This window comes from Nannospalax galili, unplaced genomic scaffold (genome assembly GCF_000622305.1).
Source record: "Nannospalax galili isolate Female #2095 unplaced genomic scaffold, S.galili_v1.0 scaffold280, whole genome shotgun sequence".
NCBI lineage: Eukaryota > Metazoa > Chordata > Mammalia > Rodentia > Spalacidae > Nannospalax > Nannospalax galili.
This window is the reverse complement of record NW_008347808.1, coordinates 4215758-4234008: the sequence shown is the minus strand read 5'-3', so window position 1 is coordinate 4234008 and position 18251 is coordinate 4215758. Positions and strand designations below refer to the sequence as shown.

The following is an 18251-nucleotide window of genomic DNA, read 5'->3' as shown; positions in this document are numbered from 1 at the left end:
GCCGAATTGTTTTTTAAGGAGAGCCCCTTTGCCCAAGTGAGGTTTTTTTTTTTTTTTTTTTCTTTAACATACTGACCTATGGCTTAGGTCAAGGTCAGTTAGAGCTCAGGATTATTGGTTGGCTTCACTTGCTACTGAATTCTGCTTCAGTGTGGAACAAAGACCTGTCTTCTTCGTGGTGCAAGGGGCCCAGCCCTGGGTGCAGAATACAGGGAAGGATGTGGGACTACTGTATTGAAGGAACCTTTCTTCGCTTGTCTTTATCAGTGGTCACAGCTCACTCAGTTGTGGGACTCTCTCTCCCTTCTCTCTGTAGGTTTTAATTTCTGCTGGTTGTCAGGAAGCTCAGAGAAAAACAATAGCACACATCCCCAATGAGAGTATAAGCAAGCCAACCGTTTGCGCCGAAGTATATGCCTAGAAGGATGGAGGGTAGTGATTGAGGAAAGTGCCGGTTAATTTTTTTTCTCTCTTCTTGACTGAAAGATGATTGTGAAAGGTAAAGTGATTGGCAAGGGAGTCCCCGTGTGCTTATAACTTTGTTTTGAGAGGATCTTATCTCCAAAATACTGTGTCTAGGTCAGCGAGGGGCTTTGTGTCAGGCGGCTTCAGCCAAGGAAGAATGGAGTCTGGCGCCATGAGAACTGCTGCAAGCTGGGATTTATTCTGCAGCTCTTCTGATTTGCCATTGTCTGGCCACTTTGCATCCGGATTTGTAAATGGTTCATGTTCTGTTTAAGTGAGTCTGATCTTTTAATGGTTTGTTGTCCTGGGGCCTGATCAATAGTAAATTCTTGATAGCACCTTAAAGATGGAACATATGAAATGCTGATCCTTGCAGACTTGTAGGCCAGGATTGCAAGTATATCTCCACTTAACAGAGTTCATTGAGAGGTGGGGGATGTGGAGGGTGTGCCACTGATGGAAAGTTGAGGAAAAGGAGGAACATCGAGATTGTTGTTTTCTTCTTATAGCAAACTGTGTGCTGCAGTATTCACTGTCAAAGAAAGCTCATTAGAAAACTGCTAGGAAGGGGGTGTTTTGTGAAATGGGTGATGGCTGCAAGTGCTTGTGCTGAAAACAATTAGCTAAGTCCTATTACAGATTAAGATTTATTAGAAACAAATTCAGTTCAAGGAAACATTTGGGAGAAGGGCAGTATTTTTGATTTTCCAGTTGTGGGGACTGAACCTGGGTCTTTGTACATGCTAGGTAAGTGTTCCCCCATTGAACTATCCTTAGGCTTCGGTTTTTGGAGACAGGGTCTCAATAAGTAGGCTGGGCTGACCTTGAACTCTTGCACTTCTGCCTTAGATTCGCAAGTGCTAGTTTACAGGCATGCTCCCCTATGGCTGGTAGGGTAAATGTTCAGTAAGCTAAGAGGCAAGCAGTGCGTTTTCTTCTTTCCATCTTTTCTAGGACTGGAGGTGGGAAAAGTCAGCAATCATGCAGGCTCAAGTCTTTGCACATGAGTAACAGATCTGAACTATATTCTTGGCTAGGGGGCTCTTTGATACTTGTGGTTTCTATTTCAGAGTCTGCATAGCCCCAAATAGGATGGGTAGGGATTAAAACTCCATAACTCACCCATGCTCCATTGCTTTCCTTTAAGCTCCCTGGATTCTAAATACTCTCATAGCTAGAGGCAAAAGTGGAATGTTTCCCACTCTTTTGACCACAGTTATGTTTGTCTTTCTGCCCTGCTTCTCACTGCCACAGCTCAGCAACTCACTCAGGGTACAGAAGGTGGGTGGAAAACACAGGTGTGCTCTACCTTTGTGTGAAGGAACAAGGGAAAAAAAACTTCTGGGATTGGCTTTAGAACACATGGCTTATAGTCTTGGTTTCCTCATTTTGGGATCTGGAGCAAACCACTTCATCTACAAATGCAATTCAAAATTAAGAAAAAGATGTTTGAGGAGAGGGGAATGCTAGCTATCTCAATTTGTTTTACTTTTTGAGAATTTCATATATGGGTACTGCATTTAAGTCATTTCCACTCCCTCTCTCTCCTCTCCAATTCCTTCCATATCCCCATCCCCCTAAAGGGGATTTTAAAAAATGTGATCTATAATTTTTGGAGCATAAGGTGATTATAACTTAAACTAATAGAAAATAAAACCAGCATCACTCAGAAAGATGATGACCACATTGCCCGTTTTTCTGCTGTCCTTTGATGCTTTTGTTTTTTTTCACTGCTAGGGATGGAACCCAGCGCCTTATGCATTCTAGACAGTCCCTCCACCACTGAGCTATATCCCCAGCTTCCTCCTTTGTTTTGATGTTGGCAGTTTCAGTCTTTTTGATGCTATTGAACATTTGCTAAGCACCAAGGCTAAGCGTTATTCAGAATCAATGATATGGCTCATGGCTTACAGCCCCAGGAAGGATGAGACACCTAATGTAGGTTATATATAGTTCATCGCACACATACCATTCATTCAGTAAATACCTGTGCACATACTATGTTCAAATCATTGTTCAGATGGTTATAAGAAACAGAATGAGTCACAGATGAATATTGTTCTCAAGAAGTTCTGAGGCTAATAGGGGAGACAAGACATAAGAAACAATTGTTTTATATAAGGTATTAAAGATTATAACCTTAGAGTGGGCAGGTGGAGTTGATGGCATATGACAGAAGGAGAGCTCATTTGGTCCGAAGAAAGAGGAAAGCAAAGGAGGAAGCAGCATCAGAGCTGGGCAGAATTAGCAGCATTTATCCCTTGTTAAGCTGTTCCTATATGCCAGGGAGTCCATATTTTTTACGATTCTGAGATGCCAGACTTTATAGGCAGGAAATGCAGAAAGTTTCTGGTAAGATAGGAGTACAGCTTGAGTTGCATTTTAGGAAAATTCATTTGAGAGTGATGTCTAAGACATTAACAATCTCATACAAATATCTGTGATGTTTTTTGGAGACAGGGTCTCATTTTGTAACCCAGGCTCGCCTTGAACTTATTTTGTAGCCCAGGCTGGCACTGACCACATGTGATCTTTCTGTTTCAGTGTCTTAAGGACTGGGACTCCAAGAATGTGCTACCATGACTGGCTTTATTTGTGATTTTCAGACACGTTTCGCATGTCATGAAATATTATTACTTACAATTTTCTTCAGTCATTAAAAATAGAGCTGATGGTGACACATGCCTTTAACCTAGCACCTAGGAGGTAGAGGCAGAAGAATTGACAGTTTAAAGCCAGCCTGGGACATAGTAGATTGTAGGGTATCCTGGAGTATATAGTGAGGCCTTGTGTCTAAAAATAAAAATCAAAACAAAAAAACTCCCTAAAAATATAAAAACCACTCTTAACACTGCAGGGGCAGGGTGACATATAAAAATAGATAGTAGGCTGCAGTTGTTGGCTGGAGTTGTTTGACCAGCTGCAGTTGGCAGACCTCTGGTGTAGCTATTTAACCTAAGCGGGTTTTGCCGGCAAGACAGTAAATGTGATTATTGGTAGAATAGAATTCTATATTTCACATTTTTTCAGTAATTAGTTTTATTTTTGTGTGCTATTCATTATGCCAGCTCTGGAGTCAAGGATCTTAGGCTCAAATGTTGTTGGAGCTACAGAAAGTGGGTTAACAGGGCTGGAGTGGGGAAGGGAAAATCTACCAGCCTCACCACCTTCAAAAGGCTTTTACATTCTTGGTTAAATTTTTTTAAAAATGGTTTTTGGGGGAAAGGCTTTCTGTGTAATCCAGATCTGGTCTTGATCTTGTGGCAATTTTCTTGCCTTAGCCTTCAAAATTCTGTGATTACAGGTATGTATTTAAACACCCAGCTATATTCCTTTTTAAAATATTGTTTTATCTAACCAAAGTGCTTTTTCTTTCTGCAATGTTGCGAATTAAACCTCGGGCCTCACATGCTAGAGAAGTGCTCTGCTACTGAGCTGTTATCTCCTACACATGCGAATATATTTTTATAGGCTAGATTGAGTGAATTGCAGTCCTTGTGCTAGATGATCTAGCTCTACTAGTCTGTGAATCTTGGACTCATATATTAGTAAAAGGGAGTGTGACAATCTTCAAGGAGAAACTTTTTTAAAGGATTGGGGACTTTTTGCAATCTGGCAGAAGAAGAGTGATGGCAAAGAATCCTAGACATAGAGATAGTTGGGTACGGGGCTGGTGGTGGGCATGGTGTTAATGAAAATTCTGAAGGGGTAGGTGTTCTATATAGCCTACTTTCATCTCGAACATTCCATTGCATATTGTAGTTTAACAATTTCAGAAAGCAATGATTAGACTAATTACAGAATCACATTTATACTTACATAAAATTTCAAAAAGTTTTAGTATACATGAAAGCATTCACTTGAACAAAATTCAAACAATTTTAAACTAGCTTTTGAAAACCAAGGGTAATAATGTGTATGTATGCATGCATATACAAAACAGATGTCAGAAAACACACGTAACCATATGTGCATATTTTGTCTTGGACTAATGAAAACTCTCGTTTTAAAGAACCCAAAATAGCTGGGTGTGGTGGCTTATCCCTGTAATCTTAGTATTCAGAAGGTGGTGGCAGGAGGATTAGGAGTTCAAGGTCATCTTCAGGTACGTAGTGAGTTGCAGGCCAGCCCAGATTACTTGAGCACCTGTCTTAGAAAAATAAATGAATAAATAAATAAATAAATAAATAAATAAATAAATAATAAATTATTTAGGGATGGTGTCACCCATATGTAATCCCAGCATTTGTGAGGTAGAGGTACAAGTATAAGGAGTTCAAGGTGGTTCTCAGCTACGTAAGGTTTGAGGCTAGCCTAGGCTAATGATACCCTATCTCAAAACTACAAAATCCAAAAGGTACTTAGTTTCTTTCTCTGTTGCTGTGATAAAATACTCCAACAAAAGCAACTTAAGGGAGAAAGATTTTTTTCCGTCTCACAGTTCAAGCTACAATCAATCATTGTTGGGAAGGCAAGGCAGCAGGAGCTTGAAGCAGCTGCTCACATCACATTCTAGGAAACAGAGGGAAGAATGTATGCATGTTTGCTGCTCAGCTCCCTTTCTCCTTTGATATAGTTCAGGATCTCCTGCCCAGGGAATGGTCCCATCCACAATTAAGATAGGTCTTCCTGCATCAATTAACTTAATAAAAATAAATCAAGTAATACCCCACAGGCATGCCCAAAAGCCTAGCTCCTAGATAATTCTAGAATCTGTCAAGTTGACAATTAGCACTAAACATCATTCTGTACACAAAATGTACATGAAGTTGAGAAAGTGGAAAGAGTATAATTTCTGTAAGTTTAATAATGCAGCCTTAAAATTTTAAAAGAAAATCACTCTCTTACATTCTGTACTTTTATTTTGAGAATTAATTATTGTTTGTTTTCTTTTATATACATTTTATTTCATATACAATTCTACATGTTTATATTAAGGCCAACTTTTTAGTTCTCAATTTAGCAACTGTGGTGCTCTGCAGGGATTGCTTTCCTGGGAAGACAGATTTCTTCCAAGTCTGCTACTAACTAGCTGTGTGACCTTGAGTAACTCTTTATTTGTGAGTCTTGGTTTTCCCATTAGGGAATTAGGGGCTTAGTCAGTGCTGTCAAGGGTTCCTTCTGGCTTTATCATTCTCTGTTTTCTGTTTAGCATTGCCTCACTCAAATAGTTAAGCAACCCAAAGTGATTCCTTCTAGATTAGAGCCAATACATGTTTACTCTAGGAGAGTAGGTCAAGGGAGAACAAAACTGATATATCTGTCAGGAATAGAGACTTGGACCATGTTGGCCTGTTTGTGCATTTGTTGAGTGCTTATTGGGAGGTGTCAATCTGATGCCTTTCAGTTCTGCCCCAAATAACTATGGTGAGGGAGTCACTTTGGGGGTGAGTGTAGTGCCATGATGCACCCGAACAGTTTGTGATGTATGTTCTCACTTGGTAGATAGCCTGTGATTTTCTTAGTGATATTTATTTAGTGTCATTGAGCTCATGGAGTTGTTTTAGAGCCCCAGAGTAACTCGATCAATATATTGGTATGTGATTTGGGACTGCTTTTAGTAAATGTGAAGCAGTGCTGAGTAGGGTTTAACACAGTTATATTACCGTGTTTGTTAGAGGCCCTCAGAAGACTTAAATTCCAAAGTAGTTGGATTGTAGGTACTGTGGGAAGTAGGATGGGAAAGAATAACAATTTATGAGACACTGTCTTTATTAGGGGTGGGGGAGTGGTGCTGGGCAGGGTACTAAAGATTTTAGATTGACTTGCCTATTAAGAAAAGTTTTCCTATCAGGCTTAGGAATACTAAAAGAAAATTACTTTTCAGCCTCAATTTTATAGTCTTATTTTTTGAAGCATAGCCCAAACCATTTGTTTAATCTGGTGCCTATTTCTCTAATCAGTACTACAGAATTTACTTAAAAACATATGAGGATCTGGAAAAATACACAATTTTCCAGTGGAGTACCTTAGAAATGCAAGCTGATTTTTTTTCTAGTCAGAGGACCCTTATGAAGCATTACCAGGCTTATATTAAGTGCTAGACCTTGGGCAATGTGAAGGCAATTCAATTTAATTCAACAAAAATTTACTAAGTACCTACTATGTGTCAGTATTGTCCTGGAAATTGGAGGTATAGTGGTGACTAAGATTGCTGCAGGCTCTGCTCTCTTGAAACACACATTAAATATCTAATTACCCACCTCAGTAATTTCCTTACAGTTGTGAGAAGAGCAACGAAGAGGAAGTTTGGGGTGATCTCTGGTATATTCTGCCATATTTTATGAGGTTGAGAATTGTGGGGAGATTAAAACGAGCTTGACTATGGGAATGTGCTGTCTGTTAGCAAGAAGAAACCAAGGGAGAAGAGGATCTAAGTTGAGCAGGCTTGTTTCACCACTTTGATTATGGCCTTGGTAATGAGCAAGATGCATCAAGTGAAAGAACAGTGTCACAGAAACAGGATATAATATATCTCATGGACTGTTGAAAAAATCGAAAGCATCTACAACTTCATTTTTCTTTTTATAAATATATTTTTAAAATTGTATAGTAACATATGAATGAACATGGTACAAATTTAAAATGTATAAAACATTAACCCTTTTTCCTTTTCCTTTTTTTTATGGGTGCTTTGAGACAGAATCTTACTATTTTATATAGACCAGGCTGACCTTCAACTTTTATTATTATTATTTTTTTGAGACAGGATCTTCCTATAACCCCAGCTTGCCTGGAACTTGACCAAGTTGAACTCAGTCTCACAGAGATCCACCTGCTTCTGCCTCCTGAATGCTGGGAGTAAAGACATGCACCACCATGCCTGGCCTGGCCTTCAAGTTGTAAAACATTTTTTTTTCTTTTTATTTTCTGTGTGTGTGTGTGTGTGTGTGTGTGTGTGTGTGTGTGTATTACATACTTGTTTGTGTGGGTGACTGTGCACATGTATGCATGTATGTGTGGATGCTAGAAATTGCTACAAGGTGTCTTCCTCAATCATTTTCTATCTTATTTTTAAATTAAAAAAAATTATTACATTTTATTTTTTGTGTGTATGTATGCATGTGTGTGGCCATGAGAATGCCATGGCACACATGTGGAGGTCAAAGGACAACTTGCAAGAGTCGGTTCTTTCCTTCTATCACGTGTCCCAGGGATTGGGGGGGTCATCCAGCTATATCACAAACCCTCCGTGTTATTTTTTGGGAGAGGATCTCTTACTGAGCCTGATACTTACCATCTTAGCTAGGCTGTATGGCTAATGAGCTTCAGGGATCCGCCTGTCTCTGTCCCCCCAGTGCTGGGAATACAGATGCATGCCACCACAGCTAGTTTTTGACTTGACTGCTGTGGCAGACACTTTACTTACTGACTGAACTACCTCCCCAGCCCTTGACCTCCAATTTTGATTATTCTGCTTCAGTTTCCCAAGTGGTGGAATTAAAAACATGTGCCACTATGCCTTCCTTCTTTTCCATCTTCTGTGTCTCACTTTCATAGTTTTTCATCCTAGAGGCAAGCTGTGTCAATAGTTTATCTTTAAAAAAATGACCCTATTTCTGCACTTCTTTCAACTTCTGATTCCTTAAGAATGGGTTCTATTATAGGCTAATTCTCAGCCACTCTGGGATATTTTTTCAATATTATATCTGGTTGAGGCAAAGTGTAATGGTGCATGCTTATAATCTTAGCTCTTGGGAGGCTGAGGCCCGAGGACTGTAAGTTTGAGACCAGCCTAAGGTACATAGAGAGGCCCTGTCGCAAAAACAAAACAAAATAAAAACCCAAACCAAACTAACAGATCAAACAAAATCCCGTATCCCCAAATACTGAGAGTAACAGAGGGGGTGAATGTGATCAAAGTACATTATACGCAAGGATGGAAATGCCAATGAAACTCCTTACTTTGTATAATCAATATATGCTAATAAATCCTAAATCTAAAACAACCGAAAAGCAAAAATACATGCTCAACAAATTAGATATAAAAGGAAGTTTTCTTAAAGTCATAAGATGCACCCATGGCAAATCCATAGCTAACATTGTACTGAATGGGAATATACTGGATGCTTTTCTTTTAAGATCACAGACAAAGATATCTTCTATTGTCATTTGGATTCTTCATTGGACTAGAGGTTCTGGACAAGGCAATACGGAAAAAAAAAGCATTCAAATGGGAAGAAAGTAATAAAGTTTTCCATATTAGCATAGGATATGATATTGGGTATTGAAATGCATAGAGTTTACAGATTACTCATGGTAATACTTTTAGCAGGTTTGTAGGATGCAAGATCAATATCAAAGATAAGTTATATTTCTCTACATTGACTGATCTGAATTTAAATGAATAAAAATCCATTTATAATAGCATCCAAATAAGATATTTTCAAATAAACTGAAAAATTATTGCATTCATTCATCCATGTGTGTGCATGCATGAAGGTCAGAGGACAGCTTGTGAGAGTCAGTTAATTCCACCATGTGGGTTCTGGAGATTGACCTCAGGTTGTCAGTTTTGGGGGTAAGTGCTGTTACAAACTGAGCCATCTCTCTGACCCAATTACAAATAAATTTAAAAGAAGTACACAACCTGTACACTTAAAATTACAAAACATCCTTGAGAACTAGGGACAAAGTATTTGGTAAAAGACTTAAATACAATACACACACACACACACACACACACAAATATGTATATTTGTGGATACGTGCTTGCAATTCAATAAAGGAACCTTTGGCAATTGATGGCTGCTGGGAGGGGGAAAGACAGTGTCTTACAGGGATGGGGCTCTTGGTGGGCCCAGTAGATGGACCCTTACTGCAGTATATTTGGGGACACAAATCAGACTCTATAGGCCATATTATCCATCTGTATGTCTATCTATCTATCTATCTATCTATCTATCTATCTATCTATCTATCATCTATCTAGTACAGAGTACATTAAATTGGATGGGGGAAGAGGTGTGTGGATAGAGGAGGGGATCTAAATAGCATCAAACTATATTGTATGAAAATTGCGAAAAAAAAAAGCAAAAATTTAGTTTAAAAAATCCAATGAAAAGTTGACAAAAGTAGTCGGGCATGGTGGTACATGCCTGATCTCCTAGCACCTGGGAAATTGAGGTGGGAGCACCAGGAATTCAAGGTCATCCTCAGCTACATAGCTAGTTCAAGGCCAACCTGGAGAACTTGAGATGTTATCTTCTAAAACAAACAAAAAAGGTCCAGCAAGAAGGCTCAGTGGGTAAAGGCATTTTATGTCAAACCTTGCTACCTGATTTCTATGTGGTAGAAGGAGAGAACAGATTCTTGCAATTTTTCCTCAGACTTCCAGATGTGTGCTGTGGCAAGCACGTCCCCCTGCAAATAAATAAATGTAATAAAAATTAAAAACAATCAAAAAGGACAAAAGTTAAAATATGGCAAATTGAGACCAGAGAGATGGCTTGATGATGGGTAAGGGTGCTTGTGGAGGAATGGTGCTTACTGGCTTGCTCCCCCTGGCCTACTCAGCTACCTTTCTTATACATCCCAGGCCCATCTGCCCAGGGATGGTACTACCCACAGTGGACTGAGCCCTCCTACCTCAATTGGCAATCAATAAAATGCCTCACAGACATGCCCAGAGGCCAATGTAATGGAGTAAATTCCTCAACTGAGGTTCCCTCTTCTTAAATGTGTCAAGTTGACAAGATTAGCCACCACAACTCTTTAGTGAATTGCAAATGAAAAACACAATATCATATCCCATCCACTAGGATGACTATAATAACAAGATAAACTTTTTGGGGAGAATTTGAACCCTCATTGATTGTTGGTATGAATGTAGCATCGTGTAGCCACTTTGGAAAGTTTAGCTGCTAAACTAGCTGTTCTTCAAAAATGGTTCAACAATTGTCTCACAAATGAGCAATCTTACTAGATCATCTATCTGTCCATATCTATGCACACAGACACATTCAAAAGAAATGAAAATGTATTGTTTATGGATTTTCATATCAGAATATTTGTAATGACTAAAATTGAGAAATAACCTAAATGTTCATTAACTGATAGGTGAATAAATAAAGTGTGGCCCATCGGTGGATAGCCAGTTTTAAAAGACTACACGTTGTTCATTATTTGTTCTAGCTATTTCATATGAAATATCTAGAAAGCCAACCTGCTGCTATATCAGGCTAGTGGTTACCCAAGATTAGAGTGTGAAAAAGTATCATTACTGCTAATGGGTAAAGAATGTCTTTTTTGTCATTGTGAACATTTCCCAAGATTAGAGTGTTATGGTGGTTACACACCTCTGTGAATATACAAAAACCCACTTACTTGTCTACTTTGAATTTTTAAAAAAGATGTTTTATCAGTTTTTTTCTTTCTGTGTGTATGAGTGTATTGTCTGCATGTGTTTAAAAGCACCCTTATCAGGCAGTGTCTGCAGAGGACAGAAGAGGGCGTCAGATGGCTGTTAGCTGCCATGTGGGTGCTGGGAACTGAACCCAGGTCCTCTGTAAGAGCAGTCAGTGATCTTAAACTGCTGAGCCATCTCTGTAACTCCTATACTTTGAATTTTATGGTATGCAAGTAATATCTCAGGGCTGTGTGAAAAAGAAAGTGACACTGTGTTTAGAAAAATAAAAGTATTTGTCTTATGAACTTAGATCTGTCCTTGGCTCTTCCTTAGAGAGTATCAGACTTGAAAGGTTGTTTTTGAAGATTCACATCTGCTGAATTGGATTTATATTCAGGGAAAAGAAAGCCAAGAGAGAAAATTACTCCTTCAGTGACCCAGAGCTAGTGTCCAGAATGGAACTTTTCTCTGTACTGTATTCTGAAGCAGGTACCTTGATTCAGCCCATCTGGATGCTCCTTGTTGGGGTCAGGATGCTCTTGTTTGAAATGACCCAGTTGGCAGTGAATGTTTTCCTTTATTCTTTGCCAGCATCATGGCTGAGATCATGTGATTTCCCTTTTGAGTAATCTTACCTCAACCTAATTAGCATCTGGATGTGCTTTCTTGACTTTGTCATCCAAGAATGGTAATATACCATGGTGGTGTGACAGTTGCCCTGTTTCCTGCTCTAGGAGTCTAGAGCAGTTGGCTCAGGGACCTCCCCTCTTCTCTGCTAATGTGTCGGCTTCTTATGGCAAACAGCTGCTTTTCATGTAGTGGGGAGTATATACTGGGCAATGTGTGGCATTACTCATGGGTGACAATTTCCTCCTCCCTTCCCTTATTATTTTTATCCTAAGGCAGCATGGAATTTCTCACAAATGGCAAATAGGAGGGCCAATAGTACAGTACCATATTAAGAACTTCATGAAAAGCAGTTCTTTGCGAAAGGTTTTCATTAAGGACTTCCCAGAAGCAGGAGGGCTACGCTACATACACTTCAGCTTCTGGTTCTCTTTTCAGAGCCAAGTTCTCGTGGAAAAGCCTTTCTTTGTGAGTGGAAAAACATGTACTATGCATGTGGCAGTGGACAACTGGAGACTAATTCTGAATTCACCCATCCTTAATTCCTTATGTCAGGGAGGAAATGAGGAACTGTCCATGGAGGTGCTTTGCAGCTGCCCCTTAAAACTTCTCTTAGAGCAGAAATAAAACAAAACGAAACAAAACAAAATCAGAAACAGGAGAGTTGTAAGCAGTGTCCCCACATGCACAGTCGCCATGATGAATTTCTCTTGCTCCTGAAACATGCTGTGTCTCTCTGTTCAGTTGGTCTGGCGAGGCTTTCTTCTAGAGTGCATGCCTGGCATGTCAGGAGCTGTGAGGGTCATTGCTGTAGTGGTACTAGATGGGTAAGAGGAGGGCAGTGTGCTAATTGGCAGGCAGCTCACCCAAGGGCTTACATGGTCTCCCTAGCAGAATGGTAGGGGAGGGGAAGCTGGTGTTTCTTGGCACCTAATTTGCTTTTCATTTGTGAAGAACATATGCTGTTGAACCATTTTCTTTCCTTTTTCTTTTAAGATGAGGATCTCACGTGTTGCTCAGGCTGGTCTCCAGCAATTTTCCCACCTCAGCCTTCTGAGCATCTGGGACTGTAGGTGCAGGCCACTGTACCTGCCTTGCTTTCCTTTACTTTCCTTCTTTCCCATTCTTTTTCTGTCAGTGTCTTGCTGTTTAGCTCAGTAAAGACTCAAACACATTATCCTTCTGCCTCAACCTTCAGAGTATTGGGATTATAGACCTGTACTACCAATGTTTGTTTTTGATTAATAAGCAGTGTCTTGCCAGAAATAGACTCTTAGGGTGAAAAGGACCTTTACACATTTCATTAGAAGCTTTCTTATTTCAGATGAGGAAGCCGAGGCCCAACACATATTTCTTGCGAATGTCCTAGAGCCAGTTCATCAAAGAATCAGTCCTGAACCCACTCTGTCCAATTGTCATGCTCTGTGCACTGTCAGATCACAAAAACAGAGCCTGCTCCTCACCAACTTTTCTTTGCTGAGCTGCATTTTTATTTTCAGAATATCTTTCACCTTATAAGACGAGAGTTGTTTTCTTTTCAGTGCCTCTTGCCAAGAACGCACCTCCAGTGTGGGCCTGAATACAGCCAAGCATTTTACAGACCTGCCGGAATGGAGTAGGGGAGTCTAAAGTTACAGCTGTAGCATTTTCTGGTTGGAATTGCATGTCAGAACTTGGTGAACTAGAGGAGTAATAGACAACGTCTCCAATTGACTACACTGAATCTGTGGAATTCAGGGACTCCATTTGGAGGAAGAAATAACTGTAATATAAATTCAAATGGGGTTTAGGTACAGGAATGTTTGTCTTGGGCAACAAGCTAAGGATGTGTGTTTATGATCCTGGATGTGGTACTGATGTAGACAGTATAAAGTACCATTTGCAAAGCACTTTAGTATACGAGATCATTTAACATGCATTCTCTAACTTGATCTTAGAAGGAAATGTAATTACTTGCAGTTCGTAGATGAGGAAACAAATGCTTAGAGAACTTTAGTACTTCCCTAAAATTTCCCTAAGCTAAGGATGTGTGTTTATGATCCTGGATGTGGTACTGATGTAGACAGTATAAAGTACCATTTGCAAAGCACTTTAGTATACGAGATCATTTAACATGCATTCTCTAACTTGATCTTAGAAGGAAATGTAATTACTTGCAGTTCGTAGATGAGGAAACAAATGCTTAGAGAACTTTAGTACTTCCCTAAAATTTCCCTACTAGTCACTAGTCATTCCCCACAGCAGATTTTTTTTTTTTTAGCATTTCCACTATCTATGAATGTTGTTTGGGGGCTAACACACATATTTCTTGAAACCAGTTTTTATCCTTAGATGGACTTCTATCTGTACTGATGCCATAGACAATAATGCCTCATAAAAATAATAACATCGGGGGTTGGGATGTAGCTCATGGTCAGTACATGCCTAGCATGCACGAGGCCCAGTGTTGCATCACCAGTACCACGCAAACAAAGGTAACAGCAGCATATCATTACTTTTAAAATATATTTTATTGCATTTTTATGCATTTCACACAATACATCTTAATCATATGTAGACCCCCTTCCTTATCTGTACCTCCCAATTGCCTTCCTACCAGATTTTATGAATTCTGTCATATATGTAAAGGCCTATTGAGTTAAGTTTGTGTAACCAGACATCCCTCACTGTGAGTTCATCCACTGGAGTCTGTTCAGTCTGTCTAGCATCACTCCCTTAAAGAATATCAGCTCTCCCTCACCCATCAGTGATCAGCTGCCGGTAGTTCCTCATCAAAGTTGTGACCTTCTGCCCATTTCCCCAGTTCTATATTGAGTTTTTGTCTGCTTGAGTTTGCATGGGTCTGTGTATATTGTTGCTATTGCTGTAAATCATATGACCAAGGTCCCAGGAGCCTATAAGGCTCTATTTTCTTATGGTCATGTGCCCCCTACCCTTGCTCTTACAATCTTTCTGCTGCTCCCCCTCTTCTGCCATGGTCCCTGAGCTCTGGGTGGGTGAAGTTTAATATAGGAGTTCTTTCTTTATAGTGTTTTTCAGTTCACTAGAGTTTCACCTGAGATTTCAATTTGATCTCATAACCAATGAGGTAATTAGGCAGGACTTTATGTTGTTATTCAGGTGAGGTAATCAAGGGTAGGCCAGAGTCCCTGTTTTACAGATGATGAGATTAAAGTTCAGAGAAGTTCAGTCATTTGCTCCGTTGTTCAGCTAGCATAGCAAATTGAGCTCTAAACCTGAATCTGGCTTCTAAGGGCTGCATTTTTTTCCTGCCCGGTTACAGTGTTTTAGGGGTCAGCAGTTGTGCCTCAAATGAACTTGTGATGTCTGTGTCTCTGTTCTGTCCTGTATGGTGCCTTGTTATTGTAGTTACTTGATTCCCCCTGGTGTCTGCCCAGCTCTGGACTGTCTTCACACTCAGCCAAGCCCAGCCTCCTTACATAGTCTCCTTATGCATCTTCCTTACTGTGGAACCTTATCTAGCACCCTGTTAGGGTTCTGTGCTGCGGGCTCCTTCTCCCTCCAAGACCCCAGGAGGCCCTTACAGGCACCTTACTTTACTGTGCCTTGGTTTTATACTTGCTCTCTTAGGCAACTGTCTTGCTTTGACAATTTATCTGCCACACTTCAAACTGTGGGTTCAAGTCTTTCTGATGCTCTGCTGCCACATGGAAGGCAGCGTCCATTTAAAGAGTGATATTTAGGATTGTTCCTTTTTGCTTCCATATTACCCATGTGCCTTTAATCAGTTCCTGCTTCCCTAGCAGTAGGGAGATAATTGGTATGATTTTTTTAGTAGAGCCCATTACAGGGATTTCCACTGCAGTGGGCAGCTTTGTGCTTCCTAGCCTATCCCTGGCATCATTACTGAAGCGATTGTAGCTATGGGGTCAGGTCTAACAAGTCCAGCAAGACCTGGTTGATCAAAGTATTCAGTTGCCCACTGGGCAAGGCAGCACTTGCCTCATTGGTCTTCTCTCCAGGGAAAATATTTGTGTGTGTGTGTGTGTGTGTGTGTGTGTGTGAGAGAGAGAGAGAGAGAGAGAGAGAGAGAGAGAGAGAATGAGATCTCACATTTAAAGAGTAAACAGTTCTCTTTAGAACTGGTGTTGCTAAAGTGTGACCCTCCAGTAGCTTCTGGCTGGTCTGAAAACCGTTGGTCAGTTGTGACTTTGATGTGTCTCATGGCATACATTTGAGTTTCTGAGCCAAGCAGGACTTAATAATATGATGTTAATTTTTTCTTTATAATTAACATGTAATAACTCTACTTATGGAGTGCAGTGTGATAGTTCAGTTCATATATACAATGTGCAGTGATCAAATGAGGTATTTTCTATCTTCTTGTAAATATCATAGATTTTTCTGAGCTATAGTCACCCCCCCTGTGCTGTAGAACAGTAGAACTTATTCCTCTTTTCTGTATTTTAGTACCCATTGTTAGCTTTGAAATGTTCTGTAGCTTTTGTCTTGGGGAATAATTGATTTGGGGAACCTTTCTAGCTTTACACCATTCCTTCTTTGTTCTTTGCTAGAAGTCCAGGCAGAAAGGGGATGGGGCAAAGAATAGTAACTTTCTTTTTCACAGGTACCTGTTCTCTATTTGTACAAAAGTAGGTGTCAGCATGCCATGGTGTATGGCCAAACTCTATCCAACACCCATTTTTGTAAGTTAAGTCTGCATTTGTGGAAAACATTCTGTTAGACCATAAGCACACACAGTTGCTTTTATACTATCTATGATTGCTTTGCAACCAAATGGCAAAGTTGGTTCATTGCATCAGAGACAGAATAACACTTAAACTAAAATAGGTAGATCAACATGATTGGGTCAGGAAGGGCATAAAGTTCTTTGAGTGTTCCTTGGACTTTCATGATTATTTCCGGCATTAGAAGGACTTGTGTAGAGAGGTGTTCAAGGAAATGGTTCTGGAAGTGGCCTACTTCCTTATATAGTATCAACACTTGGTATCCAGGTGGCACTCTATGTGTTTTTTCCTTTAAATGGGCCAAGTGTCCCCCATGAGTGATGCATTCCTAGTTCCTAGCCCAGGGCATAACACAATGTCAGTTCTGATCTCTAAAAACGATGATCCAGTTTTGCTTTTCCCCACTGCCTGCTCAAAAATGCAGTGGTTCTCTAGTATAGCATAGGCTTTGTTTTGAGACAGTTTCATTATGTAGCCTAGACTGGTCTCAAATTTGCGAGCCTTCTGCCTTAGCTTCCGGAGTGCTAGGATTATAGGTATGGTCTACCAGGCCTGGCTAGTTTTGTTTTTTCTTTTTGATTAATTGTCTTTGAGTTGGTCAATATTTCAGTTTCCTTGAGCTCATTTATGAAGGCCTTTTTGGTGTGTATCTATTGCTTTCGAACTGTATATTTGTTCTAGTTTGTTTCTTTATTGCTGTGAGAAAACACTCTGACCACTACCAACTTGGGGAGGAAAGGGTTTATTTGTCTTACATCTCTCGGATCACAGTTCATCAGGGAGCCCAAGGCAGGAACTCAGGGTAGGAACCTGGAGGCAGGAGCTGTAGCACAGGCCATGGAGGAACACTGCTTACTGGCTTGCTCCCCTGGCCCCTGCTCAGCCTGCTTTCTTATGCAACACAGGCCCACCTTCTCAGGGGCGGCACCACCCACAGTGGGCTGGGCCCTCCCACATCACTCAACAATCGAGAAGGTGCCCCATGGACATGGCTGGCCACAGGCCAGTCCAATGAAGGAAATTCCCAAATCGAGGCTCCTTCAACCCAGGTGTGTCAAGTTGACACTAAAGCGATCCTGCACAATATTAAACTCTGAGGTACACTGTACATTAAGGTAATGTAGAAGCAGCGTCCAGCTCCGTTGGTGGAAAAATGCAAGGTTTCAATGTCATGCTTCTCTTTGTCATGAGATAACAGGGACTTTTTTCTCTCTGTGACAAGTTTGGGAAGTTCCGGTTCATTAAACGGGCCAGACAGCAGTTCCCTTTATAGCTAACAATGATGTAATATGCTAAGAAGTGAAGGCGACAGGACAGGAACCACAGAAGTCACCACAGGCACACTGCCCAAGCAGGCTTTCTGCAGTTGGCCAGATAATATTTCACTGAGGCCTAAAGAAAGAAATGCTGTGGATAGGGTACCTTTCAGTTTCTCTGAGTCCTATTTATTTCTTATGGTTGATTGGTATGACTTTATTTCAGGAGGATTATTTTGGTATGATTTAATATGGATTTTTAAAAGTGTTGCAGCTTGTATTATTTCTGGCGCCTTTACTAAATGGAGCAATCAGACTTCTAAAACTTACCTTGAGACAGTAATCACAGGTCCTCTAGGTAAACAGGGCAGAGAGAATTGGAACACTAGTGTTTAAAAAGGCTCAGGGAGGTCATGGATTCAAGGCTTTTCCCCAGCCACCTACAGCAGACAAGGTAGATGATAGCCTTGTAGATGTTTTCTCTCAGTAATGTCTAGTCTATGCTTTTAAGAGCACTGGAAACTAGTTTGCTAGGGGAAATTGAAACTTTTAGATCCCAAGGCTTGAATTAAGTCTTCTACTTTATATATATTTAAAAAATATTTTTTTAATTTTATGTGTATGAATGTATTGCCCTGTTTTCTCTCAGTAATGTCTAGTCTATGCTTTTAAGAGCACTGGAAACTAGTTTGCTAGGGGAAATTGAAACTTTTAGATCCCAAGGCTTGAATTAAGTCTTCTACTTTATATATATTTAAAAAATATTTTTTTAATTTTATGTGTATGAATGTATTGCCCACATGTATGTAAGTGCACCCATGTCATGCAATGCCCATGGAGGTCAGA

The 18251-nt window shown here is 40.2% G+C and overlaps 1 protein-coding gene across 1 annotated transcript in view; it reads left to right on the top strand.

The window, feature by feature from the left end:
- Positions 1-18251, top strand: part of Ophn1 (oligophrenin 1) — a 417268-nt gene that overhangs the window by 1487 nt on the left and 397530 nt on the right. The window lies entirely within an intron of this gene.